This window comes from Triturus cristatus, chromosome 7 (genome assembly GCF_964204655.1).
Source record: "Triturus cristatus chromosome 7, aTriCri1.1, whole genome shotgun sequence".
In the NCBI taxonomy this organism is placed as follows: domain Eukaryota; kingdom Metazoa; phylum Chordata; class Amphibia; order Caudata; family Salamandridae; genus Triturus; species Triturus cristatus.
Window position 1 is genome coordinate 579,322,936 of NC_140590.1, and position 16,856 is coordinate 579,339,791.

Below are 16,856 nucleotides of genomic sequence, written 5' to 3' on the forward strand. Positions count from 1 at the left end.
TGTTGATGTTCTTAGGAGTGGTGTGGCATGCCCAGTGGCAGGTAGGAGGTTTAACCGGTTTTAGAGTGTAAGTAGATCGGTTTCAGATGAAGATCACACCATCCTAGGCTTGGTAAGGGGCGAGGTCGACGAGCAGTCAACACTCCCACACTAGGGACGCAAGCCAAATCCAACTACCTGTGCCCAACTACTCCAGAATTGCCATGTGGATGGGTAGCATTAGGTGGGGCTGTTGTGCATTTGCAGGCCATAGGATGTTGTGGGTAGAAGTTAATGGCATGTTACAGTAGAGATATAGCACAGCTATTGATTAAACAGCCCCCACAAAGGAGAAATTGTCTGGTGCCCAAGCAGAGGTCATGGGCTGTAGAGGACGGAGTGATAGGTTTCTCTGGGCGGCAGTAGCTCTCTATGGCTCTTGTTGGTCCCTGTGTCCTGGTAATCTGCGAGGCAGGAGGGTCGGTTTGTCAGGTGCAAGGGGCCCACAAGCTCCGAGGACCCAGCTGGCGTGTGGCCCCTCAGGGGTCCGCAGTAGTCATCAAGCTGCACCGGGCCTCCCAGCGATGCTAGAAATTGTTGCTGTGTGGAACGCTCAACGCAACTCATCAGGTGCCATCACTTCATATGCGGCGGGCTCGGTTTCACCCAGTCTCATCCAGAGCCCAGCCAATTAATTTCCTCTAGGCCCGGAGGGGATGATTAAGGCCTCAAACCCCGGGGAACATGATCCTTAGCTCCAGCATCACCTCATTCTTTAGGCACTGCGAGGATTGCTTCAACTCGGCCACCAGCAGGCTCGCCAAATATGATCCCCGTGTCCATTACCCTCATCTCTGCACTTTGGGTATTGACCTAGTGGGCCGTGCAGGTTGGTGCGTGCAGCCCCTCAGCCCAGGGGCACGCCGAGCAATGTCTCTAGAGCACAGGGAGCATCTGGGACTAAATGGAGAGAATCGTGGGCTATCCCCATTTCTGCGATTGTCCCATAGTTGGGCAGGCGCTCCCAGTCATGCAAGGTAGAGCACGGCACAGACACTGTTCCTGGCAGTTAGGCCACACTCCACGCCACCACCAGGTCAGGACAAGCCAGCACAACATCCATGCAGCTAAGACGTTCGCTGGATGTATCAGCAGCCACAGAAGGGTCTCTCTTTATTGTGGGGTGTTGGGGACCTTTGTTTTCATGGCTATGTCGTCGGATTACACAGGATTCTCGGGTGCCCGCAGGAGCTCTAAAATAAGACGCCCACCATCTGCGGCAGATGGCCACGTCCCCCTGAGGTGGTACACTTAGCAGGAAGTAAATGCCAGTTAGGATGGATGTTGTCCAGGCAGGTGTGACTTCCTGCACAATGATAAACCATTCCACAAGTCAGAGCGTCTAGCTCTTGGTGCAAGGATGTCTGCGTTACTGCTAGGAAGCAGTTTGTGTCCCTGCGCAGGCAGGAAGTATCAATCTATAGTACAATTTCAAATACACCATTTACCTGCCCTCTCCCTTTTACACAAGGCGCTACAGTAAGGAGACTACCTGTGTTGGGCTGTCTGTAAAATCACATACTGAGCCCCACTTACAGTGTCTAAAGTATGGAAATGGGTCCATGCATAACTCAAATATGAGGAAGACCTACAATTGTCCAGAGGAATCTGACAATGCAACATATTCCTACAAGGTACTCAGGACAAACTGAACATCATGTACTCACCAAACACAATAGTACCAACTCATGACAAATACATAATAACCAACTAGAGAACAATTATTCATTTATTTAAATGTAAAACCTCCAATACAGCCACAGCAGTGGCCTCTCCTTCTACATTGCTGCCATGACCTGCAACAACGTTCCCCCCGCTCCCTACAGCCCCTCCCTGGCAGACTTCAGAAAGAGACTCAAGACCTGTAAATGTAAATGTATTTGTACTTATATAGCGCACTTCTACCCAGAGGTCTCGTAGCGCTGTATTCATACCGCTGTGGAACCCTTCCTGGTTTTCCTGTGAGATGTCCACTCCTGGGCACCCCCAAGGTGAAGCCAGGCATCCTAGCACTGTGGGGGCCGTTGTGGAGATTAAGCAAGCTATTGCCCAGAGTTGCACAGTGGGACCCCTGATTAGAATAGGCACCGAGGCGAGAATTATCAGGTCCGGGGAAATTGAATCCAAGAGCCGCCAAGGCGGGAATTGAACCCTGGTCCCGGGCCAGACCTCTGCATCAGGGTCTGCCGCCCTAACCATTGAGCCACACTTCTCCACACCTGGCTCTTCAACTGAGCTACAGTGCCAAGATACCACTGGGTTGACAGTGTTGCGCTTTACAAACGCTGTTTCATTGCTTGATTGATTGATAAAACCTCATTTCTAAAAACACCACCTAACCTACACTAACTATAATCAGCACTAGCCTATACTACCTTACCTTACATTTAACCTATCTAAACCACTATTAACACATTACAAGTTAAACATCAGCCCCCCACCCCTTTATACACATACCTCAGTACAACACAAATATCAACTACATCCTAAAGATATACTACCTATACTACCTATACATAGAAGCCTAAACAAAACACTAACCCCCGCTCCAACTTAAAAGCCTACCATAATAAAAACGTAATATAGCCTTATAACCTGCCGTAGCAGGCTATACCGGCTATTAAAGGCCCCCTTCAGCGTTAAAGGCCCGAGCCTTTTAGAAGAATGTTGGAACAAATAAAACAAAGGCCTCTCCGAGTTTGAGGGGGTTTAAATCCCCTCGGGCTACGAGAGGCCTTTGTGAAAACAACATTGGAATGTTGCTTTGCGGGCCTTTAAAAGCTTGGAGCACTCCATTGTATTCAATGGAGTGCTCCACATTACAATGTTCTAATAAAAAATACTACGTAAACATTTCAACTACCCTATACTATTCCTACAGTAAACACTAACTATAACTATGACTAATAAATATAAAAATATAACAATATAAGATGTATAGAAAACAAGCAAGGGGATGTCGAGTGGGAGAGTTCCTATCTGGGCGGCAATTGAACAGGGAAGCCATCTTAAGTACTGGGCACTGGTCATTATGAGTTTCCCAGCTCCGTAATGGCTTCACTGAAACCTTTGGCGTTTGGTATCAAACACCTTGACTTAATAAATCCATACTAATTCCAGTAGTGGATTTATTAAGATATGCACCCAGAGGGCACCTTAGAGGTGCCCCCTGAAAACTTACCAGCCTCTTAGTGTGCCGGCTGACTGATATTGTCCAGCCTGCCACCACAGATGAGTTTCTGAGGTCAGAAACAATGCCTGCTCTGACAAGAGGTGTTAATACCTCCTCCAGCAGAATGGCTAGTGAATCTGTATACCAAGGCTAGAGGCTTCAAAGCATCCGCCGCCTTTGATATGCGACCCTGGCTTGCTCAAGACCTGGGAGATGCCACCCCCTGCCCCTAAGGTGGGCTGCCTGGTGTGCCCCACAAAAGAAAGTTTCAATCATTTTGAATTTGGTTGAATTAGGAATTCTGGGACAGAGTTATGCCCACTCCCCACAGGAAGTGGTTGTATAGGGGGAGTAGTGACACCAAGAGTAAGTAGCCCATTGACTACTACTCTTCACTTCCCTTAATGCCCCTAAATTCAATATTTAGGTGGCCCCCTGCCACGATGAACTCAGATTCATGTGACACTTGGAGGGCCTCCATCACTGCACCAAGCTGTCAGCATCTCCCTTGAAGTGGAAGAGCTACTTCACTGCAGCCTGCAGGCACCGACCACAACACCCAGTTCACCGTTGTGATGTTCACCGGGTCCCCCGATGCGACAGCCACCCAGGAAGAGGTAACTGTGGTCCGAGAGGTCAGTCCATCTCCCTATCAAGTGAGAAAATGACAGGACCAATCGAAACCACCCTGCATCAATACCTGGGGTACCTGACCACTTGCAGTAACCAAAGCTAGTTTGAGTCTAATCCGGACTCCAACACTGCAAAGACCAATCAGCCATCAAGGGATCTCATAACTACAGAGGCCTGACCCGAGAGTGGCCCAGGTGCCTGTTTTGTCCCCCTTTGCAGGTCTTTTTAAGTTTCAATAGTAAGTTTATTTAAGAATAGCAATTAATCAACAATACTTCGTACAGATAATCAATTAAAGAAAAGATAAATAAATAAATAATAAAGGATATTGATGATGCATAGTTATATTGGAATTAAAAAGAAAAACTCATTGGAAGATATATAAATCCAAAGGTAAAGCAAGTCTGGTTCATGTTAAACAACAGCAAAGTACAAAAGGAAGATATAATGTTATCTCAATATATTATCATGTACATATTATTAAGAGGGGATATTAAACAATGTTAATGCAAAATAAAGGAAGTCAAGGAGGCTTAGCAACTTCTTCTAATGAAGGTTGGGGAGAAAAGGATTTTTTCGCATTACCATCTAAAAATTGTATGACAGGAGACCATAGGTGTAATCGTTTTGTGGCGAGTGAAATTAGATGAACAAGAGTCGTGTCTAATCTGTGATTGTGACAAAAAGCATACCACCAGGCGAGATATGATAATTTGGGGGTGTCTTTCCAATTCTTTGTTATATGTTGAAAAGCAACTGCTAATAGTAAATCAATGATTCGTAGTTGTGAGCGACTTTTCTGCCAATCAGGGGACAAGGTGCCTAAGAAAATATTAATATAGGACAGGGGAACTGTGGTATTGAAAATGGTGGTAATTTGAGACCAAACCTGTTCCCAAAACTTAAAGACATGTGGGCATGTAAATAGCATGTGTTTTAGGTCAGCAATGTCATGAGAGCAGGTCCAACATGAACTGAGAGTAGCAGCATGTATCCTATGTAGATGCGCAGGTGTAAAGAGCAGTCTGTTATAGATAAAAAAAATTGTTTGGGTGGTGCTTGCCGCTCTAGAAGATTTCCTTATTTTTAACCATATTTTGTCCAAAAAATAGATGGGCCAAACAACACCCAAGTCAGTCTCCCAAGAGAGTTCTGTTTTACACTTATCTCTGTTTGTGGGAAGTTGTGTTAAGCGAGAAGAAATGGTAGAGGCCTTAGGGTGTACATGCAGAAAACTGTTCCAAATGTTATGAGATAGGGAAGATGGAGCGGGTGTATGTAAGAGCTGAGTACATGTGTCAGAAATCGCAGTTTGCAGGGTTAAGAATTTATGTTTGAAGGAAGTCGGTAAGTGATACAGGTCCTGTGCTTACGAAAATTGAAGGGGCATGCCTTGGTCAAATAACTGGTGTACCCAGATTAGGTCTTTGTTCCTCCAAGTTTTCCAGTATATCGGTTTATTTGTAATGTTTGTTATGCCAAATTGTGGAATTGAGAAAAGTATCAAGATCATGTGGGATCAGAGAAAGGGTGGCTTGTAGTAATTTACATGAATGTTTGATTACTGGTGTGAGTTTTTTTTGCGGCTTGCGAGTGAAAGAAAGATATTCTTGAAATGAAAAAGGTGCTATAAATGAAGCTTCGAGGTCCACCCACAATGGCCTGTTGGCTGCTTGGTCAGATATCCAATGTGATAGCTGCTTCAATTGAAATGCTTTATGGTAACTGGAAAAATGGAGGAAATGAACGCTTCCTTCTGATTTTGGTCTTGTTAGTTTTTGTAGTGCCATCCTTGGTTTCTTGTTATTCCATAAGAATGTTGCCAATAATGAATTAATCTTGTGAAAGTATTTGGCTGGTACAGGTAAGGGTATATTAGAAATGATATAGAGGATTATAGGGGTGAGCATCATTTTGATGGTGTCTAAACGACCCTACCAAGAGAGATTAAGCGGATGCCATCTTGCAGTGAGCGTTTTTAATTTATCTATACATTTGTCTAAGTTGAGAGATATAGATGTGACTATGGAGGGAGAGAACCAAAGTCCAAGATATTTTATATAGTTGGAGTTCCATGTAAATTTGTAGATCTGAAAATCTTCCTTAAACGTGTATTTGGTTAAGGGCATCATCTCACATTTATCAGTATTGAATTTATACCCTGATACTAAACCGTAAGCTTCAACCTCCTGTAAAAATGCAGGGAGTGAGGATGTGGCTGAGAGAGGAAGACCAATAAATCATCAGCATAGGCTGCTAATTTGATATGTTGGGATTCCGATTTAAAACCCGTAATGGATTGATTCTGTCGCAATCGAGAAAGAATAGGTTCTAACGCTAAATTAAAAAGAAAAGGAGATAGAGGGCAGCCTTGGCGGACACCTCTGTGAAGAGTGAAATAAGAAGATACAAGAAGATTGGTGGAAATGGCTGCTTTAGGTTCTGAATATAGTAAAGCAATCAAGGAAATCATTTTGGGGCCAAAGCCGAATCATTTAAGAGCATGAAAAATAAATGGCCCTTGAGACTCTGTCGAAGGCTTTCTCCGCAGCAAGGGCAATTGCAGCTAGCGAGTCTGAATGGTGGGACATCCTAGATAAGATGCTGAAGAACAATCTTGTATTATGTGTGATGCTACGATCTTTAACAAGGCGTGATTGCTCCTTACCAAGCAGCAGAGGAAGATGCGGGTCTAATCGGATAGCTAATGCGTTCTAATTTTTTTTATAGTCAACATTAACTAACAAGATGGGTCTATAATTTTTGCAATATCTGGAGTCCTTGCCATCTTTCGGTATTAAGCATATCAATGCCTCTAAAAAAGAACCTGATGAGTAGCAGGAAGAAGTGAATGAGGAGATGAGAGTATGTAAGTGGGGAATAAGCAATTGGGAGAAGTGTAAGAAAAATTCCACTGTAAATCCGTCAGGGCCTGGAGCTTTATTTATTTTGAGAGTCTTAAGTGGAGCGATTAGTTCGTCTTGCATAATGTCGGATTCCAAAATATCTAGACTAGAAAGGGGAGTATCCCGTTTCTGAATAGTGAAAAAGTATTGAAGAATAGCTGTATCCGAATGTATGATTTCTGGTGTGAGAGATTCGTAGAAGTGGACAAATTCCTGAAGAATTTCGGAATCTTTATGCTTTGATGTTTGATTATCAGCTATGATGGAGTCGATGTGAAGCCTGTTTTGCTTAATCTTGAGATAATTGGCAAATAACTTGCCTGATTTATTTTGGCCACCATAATATTTCAGGCTCGTCTTCAATAAAAATAAAGAGGCACTCTCAGTCGAAGATTTATTAAAAGCTATCTTTGGATTTATAAGATCTGAAGATTTATTAAAAGCTATCTTTGCCTGCCTGCGAGGCCCAGGCGCTCAGACTGGAACAGTCTCTCGCTGCAAACGATGACCCGGCGGCAGCCCGGCGGCTGCGGCTCCTTCGCCAGGAAATTAGCCAGCGGTCCCTTGATGCGGCCAGGCTCCTTTGGCAGTCCTCGGTGGCAAGGGTGTATGGCTGGGGTGACAAGAACGGTGCGCTGTTACATCGCCTGGCGACCTACCCCAGGGCGTCGTGTATCATCCCGGCGGTCACGGATTCCACGGGGGTGCTCCGGTCCTCCTCTGTGGAGATGGCAGCGGCTTTTGCCCAATTTTATTCTCAGCTCTACCGGGCCCGTGCACCGACTCTTTCCTTGGCCGCTTTACTCACGTCTGGGGGCGCACACCTCGCTCGGCTTCGGCCGGCCGAGCGGGAAAGCCTGGAGGTCCCCATCTCCCTTGAGGAGATTGGAGATGCCATTGGGCGTACGTCCGCGGGGAAGACGCCGGGACCCGAAGGGTTCCCCCAGGAATTCTACGCCGCATACAGAGACACCCTTGTTGTGCGCTCACTATGCGGAGGCGATTGAGAAGGGTTCCTTTCCCCCGGAGGCGGATATGGCCACGATCGTGGTCTTGCCTAAATCCACGCCACCGTCCACCGACAGGGTGGCCTACCGTCCCATTTCGCTTATTAACACGGACGTGAAGCTCTATGCGGCGATCCTGGCTCAACGGCTTAGGCCCTTGCTGTCGACCTTGGTCCACCCGGACCAATGTGGCTTCATGCCCGCTCGGGGCACCCGCCACTGTCTCCGCCGTCTCCATGTGGCCCTGGCCCACCGCCATTGGCTCTCCCCGTACCTCGCTCTCCTCCTCGCTGATTTCGAGAAGGCATTTGACTCAGTGGGGTGGGCCTACCTATTTGAGGTCCTGACCTGCATGGGTTTTGGCCCCCGGTTCGTGGGGATGGTGCGAGTCCTATATGCCCATCCCCGGGCCAGGGTCTTGGTCAATGGAGTGCTATCGAGGCCATTTCGGATCGGCCGGGGGACGCGGCAGGGTTGCCCACTGTCGCCTCTTCTCTTTGCCCTTGTGATGGAACCCCTAGCCACCCTGATTAGATCTGATCCCGTCCTTCGGGGCTGGGAGTGGCCTGGCCTGGAGGCCTACAAAATCGCACTCTACGCGGACGACGTCCTGCTGTATCTGAGTGACCCGGCGCACTCCGGACCCCGTGCCCTCTCCATCCTGAGCCGTTTCGGCCGGGCGTCTGGTCTATCCCTCAACTCGCGGAAATCGGTGCTGGTCCCGCTGCACCCATCCAGGGAGTGTTTTGACTGGCAGGAGACCATCCCTCTCCGCCGGCTATCGTTCCAGTACCTGGGTATCTGGGTCTCCCTCCTCCCGGAGCTGAGCTGGGCACTCAATGTCACCCCCCTGGTGAAGAAAGCCAAGGCGGACTTGGTGTGTTGGCACCAGTTGCCTCTCAATCCGCTAGGGAGAGTGGCCCTCTATAAAATGATGATTCTTCCCCGGTTTCTCTATGTGCTGCAAAACACCCCCCTCTCCTTTCCGCGCCCTTGGTTCCGCGAGTTGGACGCGATGGTGACGAGATTCCTCTGGGGCAGCGGGAGGCACCGGCTGGCATTATCGACGTGCCGCATACCCACCTTTGATGGGTGCCTGGGCATATCTGACCTCTATCTTTATTATCTTGCCACTCGCCTGCTGGTCGTACATGACTGGTTTGGGGGGGGGGTTGGTCTGACCCAGCCTATAGGGTGGAACTCGGTGAGTTGGGCTTCTCCGGTATCCAGGATCGTCTGTATGGCGCGTCCGTCCCCGCCTCTTGCCCGGATATCACCAGGGCCGTATTCTTGTCCTGGCGAGCGGCGCTCCGTCATACCCGCTGGACGGGGAGGCTGACCCGGGTCACGCCCCTGTGGCACGGGACATGGCTGCGTGAGGTCGCGGCGCTGGAAGGGTTTCGATCGTGGGACTCAATTGGCATTTCCCAGCTGGGGGACGTCTGGCGGGGCGGGCGAATGTGTTCCTTTTCAGAGCTGCAGGCGCGCTTCTCCCTCCACTCCTCCCAATTCTTTAGATACCTCCAGCTGCACCATGCTATACGCACCCACACCCCGCTGGACATCCGGCTGCCGGACCACAGCCCCCCGGAGGCTCACGTTCTGCTGGGCAACTTGGGGAGGGGGGGCGTTTCTAGGATTTACCGCTCCCTCGTCAACTGCACCCCTATGTCCCTTGAGGGCCTTAAGGAGCGCTGGGAGGGCTGGGTGGGTCCCCTGGATGAGGCCGACTGGCGGGACGCCCTTATGGCCCCCCGCTTGGTGACGGGCTCGGCTACGGCTTGTCCAAATTTATTACTTGCACACTGCTTATCTCATGCCGGCCCGCCTCCACGGCGCGGGCCTCTCCGGGGATGCGGCTTGCCCCCGCTGTGGCTCCGAGCCGGCTGATTTTCTTCATGTGGTGTGGTCCTGCCCGGAGCTGGAGGGGTTCTGGAGGGGCATTGAGTCCGAGCTTACGGAGGTCCTGGGGTGGGAGGTGCCGCATGAACCTAGACATTCCCTACTGGGCATCACGGATGGATTGGATGGCACGCGCTCAGAACACCTGTTCCTCATGATGGCCTTGATGGTGGCTAAACGAGACATTGCAGCGGCATGGAAGCAGCCACAGCCGCCAACCGTAGCTAAATGGGGCGCCGGGGTGGACTGGTGTGCGGCGCAGGAGCGGACTCTCTATCAGGCACGCGGCTGTCCCAAGAAATACCGGAAGGTGTGGGGGAAATGGCTAGGCAATATACCTTAGCGGAGTGGGTTGGGGGGGGGGGGAAGGTTTTGGGAGAGGGTGGAAATGTGACGCGTGGTGGGGACTTGGAGGGCCAGACGTTTCTTTTTGTTGTACTGCTAAAAACAATAAAAACTTGTTTATCATAAAAAAAGCTATCTTTGCATTTATAAGATCTTCCAGGCTGGCCTTTGTTTTAGAAGTGTAGAATACATGTTCTAGTGTTTTGATTTTAGTAAGAAGGTTATTGTGGATTGTTTTAAAAGATTTGCGTTTATTTGACAAATACCTAAAAATAAAATCTCGGGCGGTAGCTTTAAAGGTGTCCCAGATTGTAGAAAATGGAAGCTCCCCAGATTGATTGGTTTGAAAGAAAAAAATCATGGATAAAAGAGGCATTAAAGTTGGGATCAAGAAGTAAGGAGTTGTTGAAACACCATCTTTTCGGGGATGTAGATTGTTGGAGGATATCTAGTTGAACCATAACGGGATCGTGGTCAGAGATAAGGGTGGGTCCTATATCTGCTGAGAGCAGAGATTGGGAAACATTGTGTGTGATGAAAATATGATCAATTCTAGATTGTGTCTGATGTGGTGGAGAAAAAAAGGAGTATTCTCTCAAGGTTGGGTGGCAAAGTCTCCAGGCGTCAATCAAATTTCTCTGTTCTATAGTTCACAGGAAAGCTTTGTGTGATTTGTTTGGGATAAAGGAAACCTTAGAATTCCAATCAAGGAAGGGATTCATTACTTGGTTGCAATTGCCTGCAAAAATGAGATTCTCTGTGGTATGTTGTAAGAGTAGGCTGGATATGTGGGTCCAGAAAGAGACATCACCAATGGTAGAAGCATATATGTTAAATTAGGATATGGGAGTTTCCCTATCAAAAGATTGGTAAGCAACCATCTACCCTCGTTGTCTGATTCCTGTGAGATGAGTTTGGCATTCAGTGCTTTATGACATAAGGTTATGACACCTTTTCTTTTGCCATCACCCGGTGAGAAAAAGACTTCACCTACCCAATTCCTCTTAAGCTTTAATGATAAGCTTTCAGTAAGATGTGTCTCCTGTAACATAGCTATGTTAACATTCATTTTAGATAAGTGGGAGAGGACTCGCTATCTTTTAATAGGAGAATTTAAGCCTCTGACATTCCAAGTGATGATTTTTAGGAACATATATAAATCAAGTATAATGAAAATTCAATTGAACCATTCATAACATAAATATTTCCAGATAGAAACATAGTAAATACAAAGTTAAACATTCGGTGAGTATATGAACGACATATAAAGCGTGTAATAAATACAAAAATATGTACTGTAAAGGTCATTAGAGTAAATGTTATAATAAGTACAAAGTCAAGATTTATACCAATCAAAAGAACCATTCGAACAATCTTCATAGTAAGTACGAAGATGAGAGCTATAGAAACCATTTGGAAAAAATAAAAATGAGAAGGAAAAAGAAGAAATTAGGAAAGGGAGAAAGACATATGGTAAGCACATGGAAGATTGAAAGAAGGAAGAGAGAATACAGAAGAGCAATTGAAAGCTGTAAGAGATAGTAGAAGAAGAAAAAACATACCTATGTATAAGTCAAAACAATGGAAAGGTGGGGGGTGGGGAGGCCACATAGAATGATGACGCATCCAGACTCCATGAGGTAAGGCAGGGAAAATTTCGGGCTATAGACAACACACAAGACGCACAAGTCAGGAACAAGAGATTGGGTCCTGTAGGAAAGGAACGAGAGTTAATACATTCAATTAAGATACAATATAATATGTTGAGACCTTGAAACATATGATATAAAATTAAAACCTGAAATGGAAGAGTTAATAAAAACAACCAAACCAGTATACTGCGAGGGAACTATTATATACTCTTAAAATAAAAGCAGCATACTGAAAACCTGATATTTGTATAGGTGAACAGTATAAGAAAGGTTATTTGAAACGAGTGCTGGAAGTGTCTATCCATTCTGGATATTGTGAGTTGAGGAAACTCTTCAATTTTATTGGATCCTCATATGTCATGGTGTTTTTGTTAAGAGTAATCTTGAACAAGCAGGGGTGAAATAATCCAAATCTTGCTCCAATAGAACGTAGCGCTGGTCGTAAAGCAAGGAACACTTTGCGTCTGTCAGCTGTAGATTTGGCATAGTCTTGTGAGAAAAACAATTGGTGACCAGAGAATGAAATGTGCTTCATGAGCCTAACTGCTGACAGTACCTTGAGAAGATCTGTGTACTCCAGAAAATATAATATGACACCTCTTGGTCGTCTTGTAGCTGAGGAAGCTAGAGGTGATGGCCCCAATCTGTGGGCACGCTGTCTATTGAGAGTAGTGTCGGTAAATTTAGTAGTGTCGGTAGGAATTTCTTTAAAAAGGTGATGGAATTGAACCCTTCTATGCCTTCCGATAGGCCATAAATGCGGAGGTTGTTTCGTCTATTTCTGTCTTCAAGGTTTCGACTTGCTTTTGTAGAGAGGTAATTCGGGAATGAAGAACGTCGACTTTAGTACAAGATGCATTAAGAGAGTCAACATTGTGCTAAAATTTGGCGATTCTCTCTTCCAATTTTTCCCAACCAATTTGTATTTTGGTGTTTGTCTCTTCAACAAAGGGTTGCAAGGCCCGTATTTCCTCAAGGAGAAGATTCATGGATACAGATGAAGATTGCTTCGGAGGAGAGGGGGGATCTTTTTTCAGACGTTTAGTAGATGCTTTGTTAAGTGTAGAAGAGCCATTAACATTAGCTGGAGAAGTAACTGTTTTGGGTGATGAGATCCCAGAGTTCTCCATTGGTGTAGAATGGGCACGTAGCTTTTAACGGACAATAAACGTGCGGCCTAAGGATGTTTGCAGTGGGGGAACTTTCATCAGTCTGCCCATGTAAGTAAAAGAACCAGGGATTGTACTTAAGAGGTTGTGGAAGTTCACAGTCTGTCACTTAGATGAGTCGTTCAGCTAATGATAGTATAAAAAGTACACTATTTTGTGAATTGTGCATATTTGGGGATAAAAAAAGAAAAATAAGTCATCACTTGCTATCCACATATAATTTGATGTGCTGTTCGTCAGTTCTTAATGTGAAATTGTCAACAATAAAGCAAGTAATATAGAAGGTGGAGTCTAAAAGACACAGCTTGGAATCTAAAAGAAATACAAAAAAGCAGGAGTAAACATGGAGGGAGGAAGAGTTTTGGTAAATCATTGACAAAGGCAGTCTCTGCAACAAGTGAACAAAGAAAAAGGAAGATTGCAGAAAAAAAACCTTTTGGATGGAAACTACCTCATTTTTAAAGTGAGCTTCTCTGAGGTACATAAATATGACAGTGCAAAGCTCTGAAGGCAAATCGCACAATGAAGCGGATTCTCTTAGCACACAGTCGGCTTTGAAATGGCAGTCATCAATATAACTGTTGCCAATGTAGTGAAGGAGGAAGAAGGGTGGTGCACGGTAAAATGAAGTTAAGAGATGCCTCATTATGTAGCCCATATATTTTCACATTTGCTGATTTATCTCCAGGCAGCAGTGAGTTAATACAAATTTGGAAAAGTGAGCCGCATGAGGAAAGCGCTTCCCTTCAGCGCGCATGTAGACTAGAGATGGCGCCTGCCGTTGAGATTGTAGGTAACTCAATAGATGGCAAAGGAGGGATATTACGCGTAATATTAAAGCCAAAAGCTTCCTCAACTTTTAGTGCTCTCAGAAGCCAACTATATTATTACACTCCTTATCTAAATAGATGCGCCTAGGCTTTGGAGAGCAAAACGCATGGTGAAAGCATTTCTCCGCAGCCAAACGCGAAATAGCGGCTGCCGGTAGAACCGCTGAGAGCGTATCAGGTGAAAGAAGGTCAACGCGCATCGGAGAGTAGTCGGAATTCACCTTGTTATTCAGGAGTTATCTTCCGATCCTCGTTGGAGCATTTTCCTGCATTTCCAGACACAGACTACATGAGAAAATCCCTCAGATGTCCCGGACTCCTCAAGCGATTCACGGGAGTGCCGCCATCTTCTTTGGACGCTAGTCACGCCCCCCCCCCCCTTTGCAGGTCTAACCGATAACCGTGGGTGTCTTTGATGCACGGGCACCAGCCAAACAAAACCCTCCACACCCGAGCTCCCCGGCCCAGGTCCATGACAACCGACAGTGCTCCCCTGTTCCCAGGACCTCGATGAACCAAACCCCCCCATTGAGAGCTCCCGGACTCGTCCCCTGTTTCTAAGTGGCCCCTTTCTTTTCCTACGGTGTAGTGCGCAAGTCTGCCAACCTATCCAGCACCTTTCCATCCGGGTACTCCAGGGCAGATACATTTTAACTGCTGATGGTACTTTGGACCTTGGCCTGGAATAGACCTATTTGAAGAAGATATTGGACTGCAGAAATAGTCAGTCAACATCACCCCGTTCCTGTATAAATACACGTTAAGACTGGTTGAATCTTAAGAATAATAAAATGTATAATAGATCAAAATGATTTGACAAAGTACCATTTATTTCACATATTCGTTTGTTAATATAACGCTTTTTTTGTAGATGGACGGTCAGCCTTGTTGCTGTTTGTATATGCCTCCCATGACCCCCTTTTTCAGGTCGAGCCTAGCAGCAGCGCGCATGCACTCCTCACCCTGCGAATCTGCTGTAGTAGAGTATGTGAGAGAAGCCAGCGCCCAATCTCCGATCATATTTTTCATTGCCTTGTGTCATTGTCTTTCGTAAATGCTGCCTTCGAATTTGTTAAAAGACTTGTTAGCCCCTCCTTAGTACGGCCTTGTCTTAATTTGTAACCCCCCATGGCTACTGGCCCCTTTACTGCGGTTGTTACACAGGACCTTTTATTTAGTCTGTAAGCACTATTTACTTTATTGAGTTTCTCTTACTTCAGGCCGGACATGCGCTGCTTCAGCTGTAACTGCTTGTGTGATTTTAAGCAGGATGGCTGCAAATGTAAGCTCGGTGTATGCTTTTAATCACTTTAACCCGGCATTATCTCGTGTCTGTTTCAACCCCCCCAAGTAAAATGGATTTAGAAATGATTAGCAAATTAAGTCATGTGAATTCCAGGTAGCATATAATACACACCGGTATATTATTATTCACGGTGGGTACATCTTCAGGTCTCTCCCCTTTTCTAAACTTAACTGAGCCTGTTAGGACACAACACGATGATGCTCATAATTCAAAATCTTGTTATTTTTTGTCTGCACTTTTTTGCATATATAGTTTCTCTAGTAATTCTCTTGTCTCTGACTAAATACAGCACGATTAATGCAAACTTAACTTAGGAATGAGACCATTGTTGAAATTAAGAAAACAATTGAATTTTACAAATATACGCTTTCAAGTTGTTACTTAATTAGATTTGTGTTTATATGTTGAGAGGTTGTTTTTATCCGGACTAGCCAAATGGAAAATGACGATCATGAATTTACAACAACTGTTGACTTGATGGCAGTCTTTTTAGCTTCCTTATGTCTTCTGAGTATTGTTAAAAGCAATGTTTTCCTTTTTGTAACAGTCTTATGAACTTGTCTTTTGTCACAGATTATGTTTGTTTTGTGTAGTTTGGTTTTGTTGATATAATATGTGGTTATTCGTGTTATTTATATATACCTTTTATATATGCATTTTTGCAGCCCTGAAGAAGTCCCAAGTTGGACGAAACGCGTCGGCTGCTTTGGCTGTTCTTAATGTCATTGTAACAAATGAACAATAAAGAAGAATTTTTGAAAAAGAAAATACATCACGTACATGGACTAATTTAATATCATTTACACTTGTGGAAGTGGTGCACCTTTTGCTGTTTGTTTTAGCATATAATTGTGTGCTAATGGGCTGAAGCTGACAACAGCACATCTTTGTTACATGTCATCTGCACTGAATCCACCTGACAGGGTTGTTTTCAAAAGCCTGTTTTATTAACAACAACACCACCACCACCAATACCACCACCACCAATACTACCATCAATATCAACCCCATCAATACCACAACCATTAACACCACCACCAATACCACCACCACCAGCAATACCACCACCAATACCAATACCCCCACCAATACCACCACCACCACCAATACCAAAAACACCACCACCACCAATACCACCACCACTACCACCACCACCAATACCAAGAACACCACCCCACCACCAATACCACCACCACCAATACCACCACCAATACCACAACCGCCATCAATACCATCACCACCACCAATACCACCACCACTACCACCAATACCACCACCAATACGAATACCACCACCACCAGTACCACCAATACCAATATCACCACCACCAATAGCAATACCACCAACACCAATACCACCACCAATACCACCACCTCAGTGCCTCTCGCTCACTAGTAATAGCAGGGGCACTGTACGAGTCCAGAGCTGCAGCCAACACCATCCCTATTTCCCTCCATGCCTGCCATAAAGCACAGCCTGCCCTGCACCAGGAGGTGAAGCCAGGGCCCTACTACAGCTAGAGTGTTTTTTATTAGCCCAAAGATAGCAATGACATTACGCAATGCCACACTGCACACTCAAATCACAGAGAGGGCAGGAAATAGCCCCCGCTATTCCTCCTTAGCCACGACAGTGTGTTGCAGCGCTTTGTTAGAGTTTATAGCTCAGATCATATGTAACTCTCACTTCACACTTTGTGTCTGTGTAATTTACACTTTGAAGACGTCGCAGGCCGGTCTCTTCCCCTGATATTTACAATCTAAGAAGCGGTTGAGAAGGCCCTTTATTTAAGCTATTAGTATTGTAAATGACAATGCCTTTTATTTATGTTTTAAAACATAAATAGTAGGCATTGTTATTTACAATGCCAATAGCTCATACTTGTGTGAATGTCA

At 45.6% G+C, this 16,856-nt stretch overlaps 1 protein-coding gene across 3 annotated transcripts in view; it reads left to right on the forward strand.

Moving 5' to 3' along the window:
* The window catches only part of WFIKKN2 (WAP, follistatin/kazal, immunoglobulin, kunitz and netrin domain containing 2), a 583,689-nt gene that overhangs the window by 58,716 nt on the left and 508,117 nt on the right, over window positions 1-16,856 (forward strand). Inside the window, exon 3 of one of the 3 annotated variants that reach the window (XR_014966553.1) lies at window positions 15,627-15,762. The exons of the other annotated variants lie outside the window; for them this stretch is intronic. The gene's annotated coding sequence lies outside the window, so the exon portion shown is untranslated. Of the gene's footprint in view, window positions 1-15,626; window positions 15,763-16,856 lie in introns of those variants that run through there. 3 annotated transcript variants of the gene reach the window in all.